General features: G+C 38.3%; 1 protein-coding gene across 1 annotated transcript in view; it reads left to right on the top strand.

Annotated features, from left to right (window-relative positions):
• The first annotated feature begins 5,063 nt into the window (after window positions 1–5,063).
• The window catches only part of PLCH1 (phospholipase C eta 1), a 227,094-nt gene continuing 210,209 nt past the window's right edge, over window positions 5,064–21,948 (top strand). Inside the window, exon 1 of the mRNA XM_068547370.1 lies at window positions 5,064–5,123. The gene's annotated coding sequence lies outside the window, so the exon portion shown is untranslated. The remainder of the gene's footprint in view (window positions 5,124–21,948) is intronic.

Raw genomic sequence — 21,948 nt, 5'->3', positions numbered from 1 at the left:
CCATTACACTTGGAGTCTCACGGTTCTTCCTGCGCCCGGTGACCCCACTTAGGGCGTTTTCGCAGAAGACCTGGTGCTCTCAGCGCGAGGAGGATTTACTCCATTGCCCCTTCCTGGAATAAACCAGGGGCACCGGAGCTGCACGGCGCTGAGCGGTAGAGGCAAGTCCCGGCCACACAGCGGCGCGCTCTGCGCCTGCGCGGGGTTCCCATGGCGACCGCGCCGCGAGTCCGAGACGCCACCCCGCGTGCCCCCAAGCCCTGTTCCCTGCAGGGTGTCTGCGGCGCCCTCTTTCGCGCTCCCTCAGACTTATTCTTTGTTGTTTGTAACTCGGAATAAGTTTATGATCTCATTTTGACGTTAGGAATTCAGTATTCAAACAATAACCAGTTAAAATTTAAAAGAGGACTCCTCCCACGGCAATACCACTTTGATCTTAGACGGAAGAGGTGAGGAATTGCATATTAGAGCAGTATTTGAGATTTGTCCCCCCCTCTTCTAGCCCATGAAAGTGGAGACCAATAAAATATTTTTACTTACTGGTTAAGCAGTTAAAAAAAAAAAATTGGTCAGGTGTTTGCTCTTGAGCATTAAGGGGACAGACCTGCGCCGCCTTTCCGCAGGTGGAGAGCCGGGAGCGTACAAACTGTCAGCACCTGTGTCTTCCTTTTGGCTTGTTTATGAGAACGAGATGCGTTCCAAAATGGACCAAAGTAAAATGCCAAAGAAAAGAAACAAGGGCTTTCCCAGAAGAAGTGATTGTTTTTCCAGTTGCTCCAGTGTTTTGGTCACTTCTGGGTTTAATCTTCAGGGAATGTTCAAGAAGCCTTGATACGAACCAGTCAGATTCCTCAAGCTTTCTGTTAAGAGATTGAGAGTCGTTTTCCTTTTCTTAAAATTGTAAGTCTTGACAGCTCCATCCCCCTTTAAAAGTTTCATTTGTTTACACACAGGTTAGCATTTGGCAAGGGTACACATCTTAAGGGGCATGAAGAATGAGCTGTAGCTTCCTGTGGCTCACTGTTTCTTAGGTTGCATCAATATTTGGCAGCATGATTGGTATACCTAGTTGCTGTTAACTAAACATTGGTTAGAATTAACTGCTAATAAAAGTTTTAAAATGAAGTTACTCTTCCTGGGATAAAGTGTGGCATAAAAATACCTTAGATGAAGTAACACATGAGTACTGTCTTGCAGTATCCTATTTTTAAATAATCTGCCTTCAAGAATAGCAAATGTTTATTAGAAGTTTTCAGACAATATCCTTCCACCATCAGCAAATGAAGTCAACGGTAATATGATTTTTCAGATGATTAGCAAAAAACGTGCTGTTAAAGTTCTCTCTCCCATCGCAGTCATTATAAATGCCGAGACATTATGCAATCCATCTAGCTCAAATGTTTAAAAGTGTCCAATTAAATTTTTCTTTTTTTTCATAATTAAAAAAATAGAAAACCTCTTAATTTCCAGGTTCAGATACTTTTTGACCCTATTTGGTGGCTCGTAACTGCCTCCAGTTCCCTGATTCTCAGTGACATGTGTTTCTGCTGGTTCCAGGAGGTATAAACTGCAGTTTAGCAGATCATGGGATAATGAGATTGGGAGTGCTTGGGGAAGGCTGGGGGGTGGCGGCGATGGGATGAGACAAAAGGAGGGAAGGTTGATGGGCAGAGCCAGGATTTATCGCTGCACCAGATTCTTAATAAAAGCTGTTACAGTCATTGCTTCTGTTTGATAACATTTTCCCATATCATCAATATCAGTTATTTTTAGAATCAGTCTTCTAAATATAAGGATAGAATTATAGAAATAGAATATGATAAAGGTGCTTTATGTTAGGGTGCTTTGATGTAATATACTAGGAAAACTGTTACATGCTTTCTACTTAATTTATTCATTTAGTCAACAGATATTTATTGAAAGCAGTTATATATGATATAGACAAATAAACCTAGATATCTGTCCTCAATGAACTAAGACTCGTGACTTCTGCAATAATTCTAATCCTGTTTCAGGTTTTCAGGGTACAGATACTATCTGGTATTCTTAAGGGGAGCACTTAATTAAGTGCCAAGTAATCAGATGTCTAGATTCAGAAACAAATGCTTAAATTCTGATTTAAAAAACCCTGAAGATTGTTTTTGAGCACTTTAGATAAGAATCTTATATATATGGTAAGAAGCATTGTGTGCACCTATCTTTTTACTTTTTTGTAATGTGGTCTTGGCCCTAAAACCTTCCTTCTTGGCAAGTGCAGCTCTGAGTTTGGGAGCAACAGAGGAATCCTGTAATTCTCAGGTTTCTTAGATGAAGATAAGGTGAGTGATTCAGTAGTCCTTTGTTCTGGCTCCGTGTTTCACGACATAATAAACCTCCTACAGCTCCCTTCTAAGAATAGTGTTGGTCTGCATGCTTGAAGGATCATGACTATCATTTCTCTGAGCAGAAAAAAAAAACAAAAAGGATACAAAATTATGGTACACGGATAAAAGGAATACAGTAAGGCATTTGAACATTTTAACTTTTGAACTGGAATAATTTCTAGGCATTTTTCATGAGTTCAGACTCTATTGAAATCCATCACAGCAGTGACAAATCTCTGGCATAATATTGACCAAGGTTGACCAACATTTCCTATTGTCACTCCTAGGACATAGAAGGTTAGGGAGACTGTAGCCTCCTTTCCTGCACCACCTCATGAGTCTACTATTATCAGCTCAGAGAAGCTTGCTGAAGATCATCCCCATTTGGTTATTGCTCTCTGTCTTGGAAAATCAGACTCAGCTGTGAATTGTGGCCCAAGTGGTGCAGAACTCATTACTTTGAACAATGCCTCCTCGGCCTGGGAAGCATGTTCTCTTTCCTCACTAGTAGGGGCTTATTCCAGGCCGGCTTTGCTCACAAGGAAAATCATTTAGACACAGTTCAGTGGACACTCACTCACATCTCTTTGACACCCGTGACCATTTTTGTTTAAGGAGAAATCCAGGACTGCTGTGGTAGGGTGTGCCGAATTAGAAGTGCATTTTAAGAAGCCCATGAAGAAGTTTACACAGCTTTGTGTTATTATCCTCAGGGTCTCTGTCTTCCGTGCTTCAAAGTAAAAGAGGATAAGATGAACACAGAGGGACAACTAAGAAAACTTTTATAGCAAAGTTAAAAAAAAATTCTCATCAAGTCTGCATTTTAGATGCACTAAACTAAATGCTTGTGCCTCCTGATCATCATGAAATTACAGAGCAGAAAAATACGTCTACTATTTTTATTATATGAATCTGGACACCAGGGCCCAAGGTTGCTAAAGGATTTTCTTAAAGTCATACAGCTAATAAATGAAAGAACCGGGGTGAAAATGTTCTGATTTCTAATGATCCTGCTGTTTCTAGGAAATCTAGGGAGGACAGATAGGAAATCCTTGCTCTAGACTTTGGGTATTTGTAACCATATGAACTTGCTGTAGTTGTAGTTATAAAATGGTCAAACACCAGCAATGTTTTATGACTTAATCTAATTTCACTGCGTGGAATTGACAGTGGGCACCTTCTGATATTTGGTTATAACCACGTGTATGTCATGAGAATGTATATGGTTCACATGCATAAACGCCAAAGAGAGATTTTTCAGCATGTATTTTGGCCTGAGGAATTCTGCCATGATTTATTCCAACCATGTGCCTGGGCATTTATTTTAGGTCACTTTAAAATACATAAAAAGATGCAGGAATTATTATCCCATGTTACTAGTGAGACCTGGAGATTAGTTTCTTGCCCAAGATCTAAGTGAGTATGGAATAGTCTTGGAATTTGAACCCAGGTCTGTCTGCCTATGTGCTCTACTACATCATGTTGCCACTCAGAAAAGCAAGGCTTAATTTATGAAAAATACTGAGTTTTCATTTCAAACTCACCATGCCAATCAAAATAGACATTTAGAGGTTTTTCTGATCAGCTTTTTGGTGAGTAGAGAAGCTGCATTCCCTCTATGGAGTTTAGGAGGTTATAAATTCAGGCCTGGTTCCAGAAAAACATTCAAGACTTTGTTTATAAACTGTGTTGGCTATTTGTTTAGAAGTGAGTGGTGTTTAGATTCTCTTCTGCAGATGCTTTTTCACATCAAAGTGGCCCACTTATCACTTTGAGATTGTGTTGTCAAATTGTGCTGGGTCTAAGAGGACCCCTCATGATTTTAATGTGTATTTTCTGGCATCCCAAGACTTAGATGTTGATTTTTATCTTGCATAAACTTTACTGCTGGATAGAATCAGATGGTGTCTTTCTGTAATGCTTTTCAAATTGGAGACCTGAATCAACTTGCACAGTTGCTGAAAATTTCTAAACTTAGGCTAGAATCTGGAGTTTTGGTGCTTCTAAAACCACTCTGGCTGTGGTGTTGAGACTGTACTAAGCTGGTTTCAGATTTGCAGTATTTTTGAGTGGGTTTACCCATGAATAAACTGAGGCTCAGGAATGTCCACACTCACAGAGCTGAAATGGGACTTGAACCTTGACATTGCCAGCAGACACCTGGTCTACTGACCTTATTAGTACACCACACCTTAAAAGCACACCTCTATCCTGGGCCTTCTTTTCTCCCTATGTCTCTGACTCCAGGGGAAAAGAAAAGGTGGACGGTTTCAGAAGATTGGATGCCAGCCTCACTTGAGGCAACGCATAGGACCCTGGAGCGCTCTGAGTTTCCTTATTCATGAGTTTTTCTGTGTCTTATCCTACTATCAGCCTCTTTTCTCTGTGGCTCGGTCTTCTGAATTTAGCAAGGGACTTGAGAACCTGTCCAACCATTCAGGTGCCCATGCCTTAGCTTTAAATTGCCACTGGAAGGCAGAAAGATCTAGTTTGGTGCTATCGCATGTGAGTTACTGATTAACTGATCTAAGGCAATCATGGTTTCTCTTAGATCTGCCTTCACTTCCTTGTTGCTAGTCCACCAGAACCAAACATTTGAATTCAGCTTCCTACTTCCCTCTTCTCTCCCTCTTCAATTTAACTGAAGGAGCCGCTGGATCTTGGAACAGGTCCCCGTGGAGTGCTAGCGGAACCTCTGGTGGGAACTTTGAAGACCTGTATGTTTTTTTACAGGTGTCAGAATCCTGGACCAGAAGTTAAGTGAGTTGATTTGCTGTGTAATTGTATGTTATTTAGTTCTCTAGACCTCCTATTTCTTTTTGCCAAGCAACTCTTTCTTAACTTTGAGTGATATGGGATTGAAAAGAAATTTTTTTAAAAAAAGATTTCTTTATAGAAAAAGGAGTTAGGATTATGAAAAGATCCTTTGATTTTTTTTTTTAAAATAAATTTATTTATTTATTTATTTATGGCTGTGTTGGGTCTTCGTTTCTGTGCAAGGGCTTTCTCTAGTTGCAGTGAGCAGGGGCTACTCTTCATCGTGGTGCGCGGGCCTCTCTTGTTGTGGAGCACAGGCTCCAGACGCACAGGCTCAGTAGTTGTGGCTCATGGGCCCAGTTGCTCCGCGGCATGTGGGATCTTCCCAGACCAGGGCTCGAACCCGTGTCCCCTGCATTGGCAGGCAGATTCTCAACCACTGCGCCACCAGGGAAGCCCAAAAGATACTTTGATTTTTATTTCAATGTAAAGACTGTTGGTTCCATACAACCATTTGTGTAAAACAGAAAGGGAGGGTTGAGAAAAGAAGGGAGGATTTTCTTCCATGCATATAGAATATTTCTTGAAGGACACACTAGAAACTAATAATGTTAGTTGCGAGACAGATACCAGAGGTAAACTCTTCATTGTATACCTTTTTATGCCTTTAGATTTTGAAACTTAATAAGTAAAATTAAAGTAAGAAAAACAATACTTGGGTTTCAATAATGAAGAAATAAGTAACCACCTCCTGGGTCCTAAGTGGTAGAAGTAGGAAACTGGGAAGTGATTTCAAAGAAAAGAAATTCTCTTTTTTACTATCTTTTTAAGTCTCAAATTTCACGTTTGGTAATTTTTTTTTTTTGTACTTAGTCATTTTTAAATGTTTTTTAACACTGGGTTTCAATAACAGGGCTTGGGGAGGTTTGTTTTGAATTTTCATGGTTTTCTTCCCTCTCATAGAGCATCAGGTATTGGCTGCCCCCAGACTCAGTGGGCCAATGGGAATCAGACCTGTCCCACTCCTGAGTCACTAAACCTGTCTTATGCTGGCAGTGTGTTTATGGAGTGAAGCCCAGAAAGCCCCCCACACCCTGCCCCATTTTTTTTCCCCATAGAGGAATCCCTATAATGTGATGATTTTATTTTGCTGAGCAGTGTCTGAATGTGAATGTCAGAGGAATCTTCTCAAATTGAACAAGGAATAAAAAAAAGCTTGTGTACAAATGTTTTATTGTGAACCACAGCTTTTCTTGTTTGAAATAGGTTGTGAATTGGAAGTAGTTTTCTGTTTACTGGGTAAATCATTAAAATACAGTCTTGGAAGACAGTGAACACAAACTGTGTACCAACTTCTTTTTCACTTGTCAAAAGAGAAATGTGAAATCTATTATTTAGTGTCCAGTTTCAATCAAAAGCAAAAACTCAAGTCAGGGTCAGCTCTCAGCACTTTCTTGAAAATTTCTCACCTCAAATTTGGTGAAGTAAATAAAACATTCTTTCCTCACAGAATTATTCTTATTACTCTGTAACTTTTGCTAGAAAAGAATAACTGAATAGATCATACATTCGCATGTGTAAAATTTTTTTTTTTAAAGCTAAAAGGGCATTTAGTGAAAATTCTCTCACCTCTGTCCTTCAGCCGTCCAGTTCTTTAATAGACCAATAGTGTTATTAGTTTCTTATGTATTTTTTCAAAGATATATATATATACAAGCAAATACATATGGATGCTTTCTTCCTTTTAAGAATCAAATGGTAATGTACCATCCATATGATTCTGCATTTTTTCTTTTTTTTTTGTTTTTAAACGTTTCTTTAATTAATTAATTATATTTATTTTTTTGGCTGTGTTGGGTCTTCGTTTCTGTGCGAGGGCTTTCTCCAGTTGCGGCGAGCGGGGGCCGCTCTTCATCGCGGTGCGCGGGCCTCACTCTGTCGCGGCCTCTCCCGTTGCGGAGCACAGGCTCCAGACGCGCAGGCTCAGTAGTTGTGGCTCACGGGCTTAGTTGCTCCGCGGCATGTGGGATCTTCCCAGACCAGGGCTCGAACCCGTGTCCCCTGCATTGGCAGGCAGATTCTTAACCACTGCGCCACCAGGGAAGCCCTGCATTTTTTCTTGTAACAATATATTTTATATATCATTTCATATCAGAACATAGAGCTTCTTAATTCTTTTTTCTTTTTACTTTATTTGAAAAAAGCAGTTGTAGGTACACAGCAAAATTGAAGGGAAGGTGCAGACTTTCCCATGTGCTCCCTGCCCCACCCATGCATAGACACCCCATTACCAACAACCCCCAGCAGAATGGTGCATTTGTTACAATTGATGACCCACATTGACACATGATAGTCACCTAGATTACATGGTTTACATTATAGTTAACTCTTGGTGTTGTGCGTTCTATGGCTTTGGACAAATATGTAATGACCTGTATCCATCATTGTGATATCATACACTGTGTTTTCACTGCCCTGAACATCCTGTGTTCTGCCTTCACCTACCGCAGGATATCTCAATTACTTCCAAGTTTTGGCAATTACGAATCAAGTTGCTATAAACGTTCATGTGCAGGTTTTTGTGTGGACATATGTTGTCAACTCCTTTGTGTAAATACCAAGGAGCACAACTGCCGGATCGTATGGTAAGAATATGTTTAGTTTTGTAAGAAACTGCCGAACTGTCTTGCAAAGTGGCTGTGCCGTTTTACATCCCCACCAGCAAGGAAGGAGCGCTCCTGTTGCTCTACATCCTCACCGACATTCTGTGGTGTGAGTGTCCTGGATTTTGGCCATTCTGTTAGGTGTATAATGGTATCTCATTGTTTTAATTTGCATTTCCTGATGACGTATCATGTAGAGCATCTTTTCGTATGCTTCTTTGCCATCTCTATATCTTTGGTGAGGTGTCTGTTAGGGTTTCTGGCCCATTTTTAAATCGGGTGGTTTTTTGTGTTTTAAGAATTCTGTGTGTACTTTGAATAATAGTCTTTTATCAGATGTGTCTTTTGCAAATATCCTCTCCCAGTCTGTGGCTCGTCTTTTCATTCTCTTGACATTGTTTTTCACAGAGCAGAAGGTTTAAGTTTTAATGAAGTTCAGCTTATCAATTCTTTGTTTCATGGATCACCCCTTTGGTGTAGTATCTAAAAAGGCACCACCATGCCCAAGGTCATCTAGATTTTTTTCCTGTTATCTTCTAGGAGTTTTATAGTTTTGTGTTTTAAATTTAGATTTGTGATTCATTTTGAGTTAATTTTTGTGAAGGGTATAAGGTCTATGTTTAGATTCATTTCTTTGCATGTGGATGTCCAGTTGTTCCAGCACCATTTTTTTTGAAAAGAACTGTCTTTGTTCCGTAGTATTGCCTTTGCTTGTTTGTAAAAGATCAGTGATTCCATTTATGTGGGTCTATTTCTGGGCTATGTATTCTGTTCCATTGACCTATTTATCTACTCTTTCTTCAATACCACACTGTCTTGATTACTGTAGCTTTAGAGTAAGTCTTGAGTAAGATAGTTTCAGTCTCCCAACTTTGTTCAATATTATGTTGGCTCTTCTGGACTTTTTTTTTAAGGGCTACATATTTTCCAATGTATGGATATACTAAAATTTAATCAGATTAATGGACAATTAGGTTGCTTCTGATCTTTTGAAAACAATGGTACAGTGAATAACTCTATATATACACTGTTTGCATGTTCAAGTATGGCTATAGAATATATTTTTGGAAGTGGGATTGCTAAGTCAAAGGTATGTACATTTGTAATTTTGATAAATATCGTCAAATTGACTTCAGTAGGATTTGTACAATTTTTACCCTTACCAGAAATGTATTACATGATGATTTCTCCACACCCTCACCAACACAGTTTGTCATTAAACTTATTGATTTTTGCTAACCTGATAGGTAAAAAATTAGCATCTTGATATAGATAAAACTTGCTTTTCTCATATTCACTTACGGGTGACTGTACACATTTCCATTTTGAGCAGAGCCTCAGAATAGAAGGTGTCACTTCATTCTTTCTATTATAGATTAAAAAATCAATTTTGAAGAAACAAATGAATAGGTTTCAGATCACTGCCTGATGGAGGATCAGAGTCAGCACACTTCCTTTTCTTATATGATAAGCATTTAGTTGCTTTTCACACTTCCTTCCAAGTCTCAAATATTTCACTCATCTCCCCAGGTCTGGGAGAGTTGGTGTCTTTGGAATCCAAAAGTATCTCCAGTCCTGGCAGGATGGTGTCAACACTGGGCTTGGCTGTAGCACTGCTTGGTTCCCACTCCCTGGGATCATAGCTAAGTTGAATTCCTTATTGTCTCTTGTGGCTGCATAGGTTCTTGTGTCCTAGCATTACTGAAGGAAAGGAGAAATGTTGAGCGTTCAGACTTCGGTGGGTTCTGATTCTCTTTGTTTGGACACTCAGGAGAACCCTGCTCTTCTTTGAATGTGGACGAGATTCTTTTGGAATAATGGAGGATTCTGAGGGTGGCCATGAACCACGACCTGGCCGCTAGAATAGTGTTTCAGTCTGGTTCCCATGATTTTAGTGGGAACATATTAGCTATTCAAGGGAAGGACACTATGCAAGAGAATATAATAGAAAACATATAGGCCAGTGACAAATAACCAGGAGTTAGTTGCTGTGTCTATAATCTATTTTGTTCTAGTTTAAGAAGAAAACACCAAATCCATACTATAAATTTCATTTGAGGAATTTGTAATACTGTTTGGGTTTTATTTCCCTATTTTTTCTCATTAATGCTTTCTATGACACCTTTCTTCAGATGGCAGCTTCAAACAGGCTGTTTATTACCTAGACTTAAAGAATCAAGAACTTATAAGCTTGAAAAGAGTACGTTAACACGAAATGTGTTAGATGCGTTTAACTTGGGCTACCTCCATCAGCTTCGGATGTTTTTCCCCAGAGCTTCTTAAAAATTAAGGATTCGGCACATGAAAAACAAAGCTGAGTTTCCACAATTTAAAATATTTTACTAGTTTTTTTGATGTTCTTTTGAACTTGAGAATTTATATGAGCAAATTAGGTTTAATATCCCATCTTCTTCTGTATTGCTTTGAGGACCCTTTACTTGTCCTTTTTATAATTTCTGATACTCTCATATTTGCATTGATATAAGTTCTCTGTTGAACAGTTAGAAAGTTAACATCTCTGCTGGCTTTAGAGAAACTAAACTTTAATTCTTAATTTTACCACCATTGTCTTAGGCTGAAATCTTTGCAAAATTGTCTTTGATCACTACCATCCTTTTAAAGAGAGGTCTATTGCAGGATTTATATTCTGAATAAGTTATGCTTAGGCATTCTTGGTGAAATGTTATTTTTGCCAATTTCCTTATATATACTTTGTTATATCACAATGTATTTTTTAATTTTTTTGGCTGTACCATGCAGCTTGTGAGATCTTAGTTCTCCGGCCAGGGATCGAACCTGTGCCCTCAGCAGTGAAAGGTGGGGGGGAGACTTAACCACTGGATGGCCAGGGAATTCCCTATCACAATGTATTTAAACATCATATTAACAATGTAAATTAGTAATTTTTACCTTGATAACTGAGCAGTATTTTGAGCATTCACAGTGCCTTCCTACTAAACTGCCCTTCCTATTCCCCTCCCTTCTCATCTTCCCTCTTTTAAACCTACTGATCCTTTGAGATCTAGCTCTATGCTCCCACCGTCCAGGAACTCTTTCCTGACAGCCTTGGTTTCTTTTCTTTGAACCTTTACAGTATGCTTCATTTGCCACCAATCATACATTCTGCCTTTTTCTGTGCAAGTTTTATATAAATCTTTTGTTTCTATCTATGCACTATTCTCCCATCTAGATCATTGGCTTCTTGATGACTGGGACAGTGTTTAGGCATCTCTCCATCCCCTCAGTACGTATAGTAGGGCCCAGAGCATACTTGTGGGTTATTTGATTCATAAATTGATTTGATTATAGCTTTTTGCGCATTAAGGGGTCCTGAGCTCCTATTTTTGAACACAAAAAGGGGGGCACTTCCCCTACTCACCCTGCTGTGGTTGGGAAAGAGAGAAGGTATTGACTGGAGGTTTAATTGCCCAGTTCAAGGCAGATCTCCTGTTGGAGACGCTCGTATTGCTGGGTGGAAGGGTTAGGGAAAGCAGGCAAAGTTGGGAATCCAACACATTCCTTGTGATAAGCTCCCTTCTCTCACTGGTGGGTAGGGAAGTGGACAGGAGAGAGGGTAAGATGAACTTGGGAAAGCTGGGGGAATCTGCCCTTCTCTGGGGGTTGCCATTTCTGAGACTGAATTTGGGGCATCCTTATATATGAAGGAATTGCGGGTGGAGCTATTCTGAAGTCCATTTCTAATATTCAAAAAGTATGGAAATCACTGGTTTAGGGACAACTAGTATAAATCAAGGATTTTTTGGATGTTAGACCTACACATAAGTAAATAGAATTGTGAAAAAAAATATCTGCTGTTAGTGTGTCATCAGGAATAGTCTTCAAATGTGATCAAAGGTGTTAATATTGGGCTGGATTTCAAGACTGATGGCCACTGAGAGTTGAAATCTAATTACCAAACAGTCATTCCTTTGAGTGTTTTTTTTAAAAATGTAGTTTTAATTTCCAATCTGCACTTCGTGCCCACTTTTGAAATGAAAGAATATATTTTTAGAAAGATGAAAAATATCTCAACCCTTACATGAACATAGGGAATTGGAAAAGATTGTACATTGAAAAGTCTGGATCTCATTTCTGAGTTTGCCATACCTAGTAGTGCGTTCGCTCCCTTTCTTTTTCTTTTATTGTCTTTTTCTCTTTCCCTGTCTTATATTCATTATTTATTAGGGAGTAAAATTACATAGCTCTTAAGAGTGTAATCACTGAAGTTAATTTTTATTTAGTTCAAGTACCAGTGCCGTCACTTGATAGCTGTGGGCCTTAGGTAATTACTTAACCTCTCTGTGCTTCAGTTTCTCTATCTGTAAAATGGGGATAATAATTATACCTAGCCCTTAGGATCACTGTAAAGATGAAAAAAATAATATTTCGTAAAATATTTACCACAGTACCTGGCACATAGGAAGTGCTAAAAAGTATCAGCCGTTATTACAAATTAGCAGGCACTGAGCTAATAAGCTTTTGGGTTAGATCAGGTCCTGATTTGACTGTCAGATTGCAAGGTTCTGTGGCTTTGAATGTGAATTCCCAGGCTTGAATTCTGTTTCTAGCAATATAGTTCACTAATACTCCCGATGAAACAATTTAAATATGTTGGGTACAGTAGAAAGATTATTTTCTTAAGTGCAGTAACCTGTAAGAAAGTAATGAATATTCAGGCTTTAAATGCTAAGTAAAGAGGGGTCTACTGAGTAATGAAGCTGGCTTTTTGCCTTGAGGACATTTGCCAAACCAGGTTAACTTGAACTTCTGCTTTCATGGCCTGAGGGCACAGGGGACAAGAGATAAAGTTAAAACATCTGAGAGGGACCATTTGGTCATAAAGCTAGGACTTCAAAGGGCTTCTCCCTCATTGTAAGGGTGAATTAGAATAAAAACAAAAATAAAAATAATTATTTACCTTCTTTCTAACCCTATAATATTGTAAGGAAAATCACCTTTCAAAAATCTCGGTTCTGAGCAGATCCTGATTATTTGGTCCTGAGAATTTGTGATCCTGAGCCAACTTTAATACAGATTTGCATCTGGAATCGTAATACCTAGGTGGTCAGAAAAACCTCAAGATGAAAATTTGATTTAAAGAGTTCCTACATTGCAAGTGTCCCTGGTACTGAGCGAACACCAATTTTTCCCCTTCCTTTGGAAGAATCTATTTTTATCCTAGACTTCAAAGAATCCCCACCAATGAAATTATTGGGTGGGCCAAAATGTGCCTTCGGTTTTTTAAGTAAAAAATAAGACACATTTTTCATTTTCACCAAGAACTTTATTGAACAACGTGTTCACCCTTTTGTTCCACTACCTTCTGCCATTTTTCATGAAACTTCATAATTCCTTCTTCCCAAAACTTTTTATCTTTTTGATCAAAGAACTGTTCCAGGTGCCCTTTACAGTCTTCCAGGGAATTGAAATTTTTTCTATTAAGAGAATTTTTAAAGACCGAAATAAATGGAAATCTGAAGGTGCAACGTCTGGTGAATATGGCGGATGAATCAGAACTTCCCAGCCAAGCTGTAACAGTTTTTGCCTGGTAATCAAAGAAACATGTGGTCTTGCGTTATCCTGATGGAAGATTATGCGTTTTCTGTTGACTGATTCTGGGCGCTTTTCATTGAGTGTTGCTTTCAGTTGGTCTAATTGGGAGCAGTACTTGTTGGAATTAATCGCTTGGTTTTCCAGAAGGAGCTCATAATAGAGGACTCCCTTCCAATCCCACCAACATTAATATACAACATTGCCTTCTTTGGATGAAGACTGGCCTTTGTTGTGGTTGGTGGTGGTTCATTTTGCTTGCCCCACGATCTCTTCCGTTCCACATTGTTGTACAGTATCCACTTTTCATCGCTCATCACAATTTGTTTTAAAAACGGAACGTTTTCATTACGTTTCCGTAGAGAATCGCATGAGGAAATACGGTCAAGAAGGTTTTTTTCGCTTAACTTACGTGGAACCCAAACATCAAAGCGATGAACATAACCAAGCTGGTGCAAATGATTTTCAGTGCTTGATTTGGATAGTTTGAGTATGTCGGCTATCTCCCTCGTGGTATAACGTTGATCTCAATTAATGTCTCGATTTGATCACTATCAACTTCAACTGGTCTACCCGACCAGGGAGCATCGTTCAGCGAGAAATCTCCAGCATGAAACTTCACAAACCACTTTTGACATATTTGATCAGTCACAGCACCTTTTCCATACACTGCACAAATCTTTTTGTGCATTTCAGTTGCATTTTTACCTTTCTTGAAATAATAAAGCATAATGTATGGAAAATGTTGCTTTTTTTCTTCCATCTTCAATATTAAAATGGCTATAAAAAATTGACCAATTTTGATGCCTTTTTAAATTTTTTTATTTTTATCTTTTAATAGATATTTATTGGAGTATAATTGCTTCACAATACTGCGTTAGTTTCTGTCGTACACCGGAATGAATCAGCCATATGCATACATATGTCCCCATATCCCCTCCTTCTTGAGCCTCCCTCCCGTCCTCCCTATCCCACCCCTCTAGGTCATCGCAAAGCACCGAGCTGACTTCCCTGTGTTATGCTGCTGCTTCCCACTAGCTAACTATTTTACATTCAGTAGTGTATATATGTCGATGCTACTCTCACTTTGCCCCAGCTTCCCCCTCCAACCCCATGTCCTCAAGTCCATTCTCTGTCTACATCTTATTCCTGCCCTGCAACTAGGTTCATTAGTACCATTCTTTTTTTAGATTCCATATATATGTGTTAGCATACCGTATTTGTTTTTCTCCTTTTGACTTACTTCACTCTGTGTGACAGACTCTGGGTCCATCCACCTCACTACAAATAACTCAATTTCGTTTCTTTTTATGGCTGTGTAATATTCCATTGTATATATGTGCCACATCTTCTTTATCCAGTCATCTGTCGATGGACATTTAGGTTGGTTCCGTGTCCTGGCTATTGTATATAGTGCTGCAGTGAACATTGTGGTACATGTCTCTTTTTGAATTATGGTGTTCTCAGGGTATATGCCCAGTAGTGGGATTGCTGGGTCATATGGTAGTTCTATTTTTAGTTTTTTAAGGAACCTCCATACTGTTTTCCATAGTGGTTGTATCAATTTACATTCCCACAAACGGTGCAGGAGGGTTCCCTTTTCCCCACACCCTTTCCAGCATTTATTGTTTCTAGATTTTTTGATGATAGCCATTCTGACTGGTGTGAGTTGATACCTCATTGTAGTTTTGATTTGCATTTCTCTTTTTTGACCCACCTCCTAGAGTATCGGAAATAAAAACAAAAATAAACAAATGGCACTTAATTAAACTTAAAAACTTTTGCACAGCAAAGGAAACCATAAACAAGACAAAAAGACAACCCTCAGAATGGGAAAAAATATTTGCAAATGAAACAACAAAGGATTTATCTCCAAAATATACACACAGCTCATGGAGTTCAATATCAAAAAAAAATCCAATTAAAAAATGGGCAGAAGACCTAAATTGGCATTTCACCAAGGAAGACGTACAGATGGCCAAGAGGCACATGAAAAGATGCTCAACATCACTAATTATTAGATAAGTCTTTTTTTAAATGCACACTGATATGACAGCTATCGCATACAATTTAACAAAATTGTTTCAAATGAAGTTAAAGACAACTAAGTGCTACTGGAGCCATCTTACGGAAAAAACTGAATGAACCTTTTGTCCTACCCAATAGAAGGAAAATGAGCATCTCATAGTTTGAAAAAAATCACTAAACACAAGATTTAAGCTGAGAACCAGAAACTCTGAAGACTAACCAAGCTGATTTGAGAAAGAACAAAATATTATAGAATTTGGAAAAAAAAAAAAAAAAAAAGAACTCAGTGAACAGATTAACCCAAGCTGAACAGGGAAATTGTCAACTGAATGATAGATCTGAAGAAAATTTTCGGATGGCAACAGAGAGGCAAGACAATGAAAAACCCAAAATAAAGGTTAATCAATGTGGAAGACAGAGAATTCAGACTCAATGTAAGTTTAATTATAATTTCAGAAGAAGAGAGAAAATGGGAAGAGGCAACATTTAAAGAGATAATGACTGACAATTCTCAAGGACTGATAAAAAGCATCACTTTCCATATTCATGAAGTCATCTGAATTCCATTCGGGATAAGGAAAAATCCACACAGACAAAATATAATTAAATTGCAGAACACAAAATATAAAGAGAAGATCTTAAGCAAGGTCAGAGAGAAGAGGCAGCTTATTTTCAAAGACATGACAAATTATCCTGACGGTGTGACAATAGAAGCCAGAAGACAGTAGAATATTAAATTTCATGGCCTGATAGAAATTAACTATCAGCTTAGGATTCAGTTTTCATTAAGAATATCTTTAAAAAGCAAAGACAAAATAAAGACTCTCAGACTTAAAACCAACCAACCAACAAACAAAAAAACCCCCAACAAACCCTAGAATTCTAGCAGATCCTCACAAAAAGGATACATTTCAGGAAAAAGAAAATTATTACCAGATGGAATGTCTCAGACACAAAAAATGAAGAACAAAGAAAAGGAAAATTTGTAAGTAAAACACACATTGACTGTATAAAGTAATAATCATGTCTTCAGTGGGAACTAGGTAAAATAAGTGACATAAATAAGTTGGAGAAGCAGAAGGAGTCAGTATCGTCTAAAGTTCCTGTATAGTTTGGGAGGAAGTTAAAGTTACAGATTAAATTTATACTTTGATAAGTAAAGTGTACCTGTTAAAATTTCTAGGGCAACCACTAAAATTTAGTAAAAGAATGAATGAATAACTTTCTAACAGGGAAAATTGAAATGAGAAAACTATTAAATCTGAAGTCAAGAAAGTTGAGAAAAGAAATATAGAATAGGCGACTAGTAGCAAACACAAAATAAGATGTAGAAATAAAATCCAATGTATTAGCAGCTATAAAGAAACCAAAGATTGTTAGACTACATGAAAAATGAAAATTCAGCTATTTGCTGTTTATAAAAGACATGTCTAAAACATAAGGGTACAGAAAGGTGAAGGTAAAATAATAGAAAAAGATAAATGGGTGATTACAAACTAAAAGCTGTCACTATTAACATCAAAAACTAAAAGCTGGCAATATTGATATCAGATGAAATAGACTTTAAATGTCAAAAGCATTTTTAGAGATAAAAGAAGGTCATATTGGTTCAAAAGTTTGAACTCATCAGAGAAAAACCTTTTGTGGTTTTTAAATGTGGTCTCAATATATATTACGCAAAACGTGGTCTCTAATACATGGTCTCAACATACATTACGCAAAAATTGAGAGAACTACAATGGGAAACACATATATTCCCAGTGATTTTTTTTTTTTTTTTTTTTTTTTTGCCATGCCGCGTGGCTTGTGGGATCTTAGTTCCCCAACCAGGGATTGAACCTGGGCCCTCGGCAGTGACAGCATGGAATCCTAACCACTGGACCACCAGCGAATTCCCTTCCCAGTGATATTTTAATATACTTCATCAGTACTTGATAAAGAGGGGAAAAGGTCAGCTACCACATACAAGATATGAGCAATACAGTTAGTAAGTTTGAGCTGATAGACATGTGAAGGTCATTGCATCTCAAAACTGCAGAATACACATTATTTTCAAACACACATAGAACATTATAAAAAGTGACCTCAAACTATGTCATCAAGCAAGTCTTAACAGCGAACAATGGTTGATCTCATCCAGACCAGATCTGTGACCACAGTGCAGTTAAGCTAGAAACTGATAACAAAAGATGACTATGAATAATTATAGAAATATATTTCAAAATGACCCTTGGATCAAAGAAGTTGCAATGGAAGTCAGAACATATTTTTAACTGAATGATAACAAAAATATTTTGGGTCAAGACTTGGAGTGGGGATAAGCAGCTAAAGCATGTATAAATGCTTATATTAGAAAAGAAGAAAGCCTGAAAATTAGCTAGATGTTGAAGTTGAAGAGCTAGAAAAAGATGCAAAATAGACCCAGAGAAAATACATGGAAGGAAATAATAATAATTCCATATTATTCAAAGGAGAGGATCAAAAATGATACAGTTTGGCTCTTGGTAAAAGCTAGTAATGTTGATGAACACTTGGTGAGGCCGATTTCAAAAGAAGAGGAGAGAGGCACAATATTCCTAAACAATATTAGGAGTGGAAAAGCAGATGTTGTAGATAGGAAAAAAAATTATGAAATACATTATGCTAAAACATTTGAAAGCTTAGAGGAAATGAATACCTTTCTAGACAAGTATAACTTATTAAAACTAAATTAGAAAAAATAGACTAAATAATTCTATAATTTTTAAATTAAATAAACCATTAGTCAAATATTTCTCCATAAAGGAAGGTCTAGGTTTAGATGGGTTTATGAGCAAGTTCTACCAAGCACTCAAGGAAAAAATAATTTCAAACTTGCATAAATCATTCCAGGGAAGAGAAACATATTTTTTGAAGCTGAGATAACCTCAGTATAAAAACTTGTCAAGAACAATATGGGAAATGGAAATTATAGGCCAAACTTACTTAGACATATACAAGTAACGATCATAAAACCTGAGCAGGCCAAATCTAGCAATGTGTTAAAAAGATAAATCCAATTTGTTGGCAATGTATTATCTTGGGATTGCAGGGTTGATTTAACATTAGAAAATTCATATTAACAGATTAATGGAGACATATCTAAGTAGATGCAGAGAAAATGTCTTATAATGTTTAATATCAAATTATGCAAAAAGCTGTTCAGAAAATCAGAATAGAGGCAGTTTTCTTAACATAAAGAATATTTACAAATAACCTATGGCAAACATCACACTTAGTGGTAAAATATTAAAAGCACTTTGTTTCTTAAGATCAAGATCCATTATTCTATGCAAGACTGCTTTTGATGGTTGATACCATACTGTATCCTATTTTTTCACATAGCATCATATCATGAGCATTTTCCATGTTCACTTACAAAGTTTTTACAGAACACAATTGTTAATATCTATCCTACAGTCAATGCTACCCCAGTAGCTGACTATTTAGTGTTCTAATTTTTCTGCATCATAAATGATGCAGTGAATATTTTTTGTGTATACATTTTTGTATCTTTAAAGATTTCTTTTTGATATATTTCCAGCAGCTGAATTACTGAACCAAAAGGTATGAACTCTTTTGAGCACTGGATACATATTATTATATACTTGAAACCAGCCCTTTCAAATGAAGCATCCATGTGTCTTTGGAGGGTGATTGTATCTCACTGCTCAACTTAGCTCAGAGCATTTTCAGCTCCTGATCGCTTAAAGAAAACACACTGGGAACTTGGGGTTTAGTGGTGTCCCCTGTGAGCCTTAAAAAATGAACAAAGTACCCTTTTATTTCTTTCCCTGTGTGTACATAGCTGGGAGGGGGCTAGCTATGGAATTAGGCTGTTTGCAGAGCCCTTTAACAACCAGTTTGGCAGTGCTTGGAAACCTGTGGGAAGTGGGGGAGGGAGCTTATGAAGGGGGAGGGGAGGATAGTGACCTGCCATCTGTGGAGTGGAGTGGGGCCCCTCTGACCAGGGCCTTCTGACCCAGGCGTCTGAGCTGCTTTAGAACCTGTTAGTCTAGGCCTGGTCCAGGGGACAGGAGCCATGGGCCCTCCCATCCCATCCCTGCGCTGTGTAAGTCTCCTGATTTGTTTGTCTTAAAATTAGTGGAGAAATGAGAGAAGAGCAGCCGTCTTTGAAATCTTAGCTTTTAACTGGACTGAGTTTGAGTTCTCAACCATTAGAGAGACCTTGGTGCAGAAATTCCCAAACGTGTTGTGTCAGAGGCTGTGAGGTGCAGGACACAGTTTGGGGACTTTTCCCCTCTGCCTTCCTTTTTCTAAGCACTTCCTGTTTTATGAATATTGCTGTCAGAGCATATTAGTTATGTCTTTTGTCTCTCAGCGAGGCTTAAGAAGGAAATCACTTCTCCATATGAGTTAAAGGGTATACTAATGGGAATTAACTCTGGTTTCTCAGGGCTATTTTAATTTATAATTACAGCTGAATGATGGGGATATTAGGCGGGGGTAGGGGTTGCCCATATTCCTTATTAATGTAGAATATTAAGTTTGGAAGCTCTGAGGAGCGTCTCATTCACCACCACTCATCTTTTGTTCCAAAGATGAGGCAGCCCGAGCACAGGGGATTGAAGAGATTTACCTGACACTGTTTAGTCAGAGGGCGGATTGGGCTGCAACTCTGGCCTCTTGACATCCAGTCAGACATTTTCCCATTGTCCCTTGATGCCTTACTGCATCCCATGAAGCAGTTACTCCTTTTCCAACAGCAGGGTGAGTTTATGCATTGTTTTAATTTCCGGCTATAGCCTTCCTCCCTGTTGTTAGCAATTTGTAAAGCACCTGAACCCCTCAGATAGTTTTCACAATGATTTCTGGCTCGAAAATTTGGCCTTGGTGTTTCTGAGCTTGGTCCAAACAGCTCACTCAAATTTCATTGCAAAGAAACCTCCCACCATTTGATTCTCAAAGAACTGACACTTTGCTTGGATCCCCTCCAGTCTGTATACTCCAAAGTCTCCTGACTGGAGGGACAAGGTAGGTATATTTTGAATAAGTAATGTTTCATTTAGTCATCTCTTCTCCTTCTTCTGGCTCTTCCCCTTCATTGACCCATAGTGGAGTTGGATTGAGTGGTGGAGGTGAGAAGAATTAACCTTGTATATTATGAGTAATACAACTCTAGGTTCTTTCCATAGGGAAGGAGTGTCAGGGAGGAAACACGGCTGGACAGAGTGTAGCCCTGGGACTGGGACAGTGGATTTGGAGTCAGAAGCCATGAATTTGCAACCTACTATTTCCTATTAGCCTCTTTGAACTCATGCTTAATGATGCATGACTTATAGGGCTATTGTAAGGATCATTTTTTTAAAAATGCAAGATATAAATGGAAATATTGTATGAACCATAAAATTATTTACTAAATGATATATTATTTTTAAGAAAGAAAGAATATAAAGGAGTGGGAGTGGGAGTGTTGGCTTTTATGGAAGAGGGGTGCCAGAGAAGAATTGGCTGTGGTAGTAGCAGTCACAGTAGGTGAAGAGGTGGAGATAGTCAGCATGTAGTAACAAATCCCTGTACTTAAAAAAAAAAATGTGTGTGTGTGTGTATAGATACACACACACACACACATATATGAATATATTCCGCCTTCCCCAAAGTTCTCTTTTAAGATTCTCCTATTCCTCCTTTTCCTTTGTTAGAACTCTGATTTCCATATATGAACTTAAATAGTTTGTTTTTTATTAAGCCATTCAAGTGGCTTGAGCAGATTTGTAGTGTTCCATAAAACTCCTGTTAAAGTAGTGGTATAGATTTGCCTCACATGTAAAAACAGTTAAGAGAATTCTAAAGAAGAAAAGATTTCAGGGTTTGCTCTGCTTAAAATACACCTTCAAGGGGTGTGAGGGAATCCTTTACTACCAGAACAAAGGACTTGAATGCAGCATATCCCTAGGGAAACCCCAAGTAAATATGGAGTCATATTTTGAAACTCAGAGGACCAGCCAAAAAACCTGGCCCAAGGTCCCCCAGTGAGTCAATTGTTAGAGATGAAACCAAAAAAGAGAGCTCATGACTGCCCGGTGGGCTCTCTTTACTCTGCTTTGCTGGCACATTTCATCAGTCAGAACTCTTTGGTTGCAAGTGACAGTAAACCCAACTCAATATGGCTTAAACAAAACTAAACAAAGCAAGGAAGGGAAGGTACTGGCTCATTTAACTAAAAAGTACAGGGAGAGATCTGGCTTCAAGTGTGCCTTAAATGATATCAGTAGGACCAAGTTTATCTTCATTCCTCTGGGTTGAATCCAGTCTCACATAGATTTTTTTCTTCTCTCGTAGTAACAAGATGGCTGCCAGGAGTTCTAGGTTTCTAGGCTTCACAACTTCACAGCCTCACAACCTTGAGTCCAATAGAAAAGGAAGTTTCTTTTCTCCAACAGTTCAGACAGACATCCAAGCCTGACTCTCAGTGGTCCGAATTAGGTGGGCCATGTGCACCATCTGTACTAGTATGGCCTGGGGGAGGCAGTGCTCAGCTTTGTCAGACCTAAGCCACGTCCCCACCTGAATTGGGATGGAGCTGACACCAGCTAAGTCTCATGGAA

Source organism: Eschrichtius robustus, chromosome 6 (genome assembly GCF_028021215.1).
Source record: "Eschrichtius robustus isolate mEscRob2 chromosome 6, mEscRob2.pri, whole genome shotgun sequence".
NCBI classification, from domain to species: Eukaryota; Metazoa; Chordata; class Mammalia; order Artiodactyla; family Eschrichtiidae; genus Eschrichtius; species Eschrichtius robustus.
This window is presented reverse-complemented; position numbering and strand designations above follow the sequence as displayed.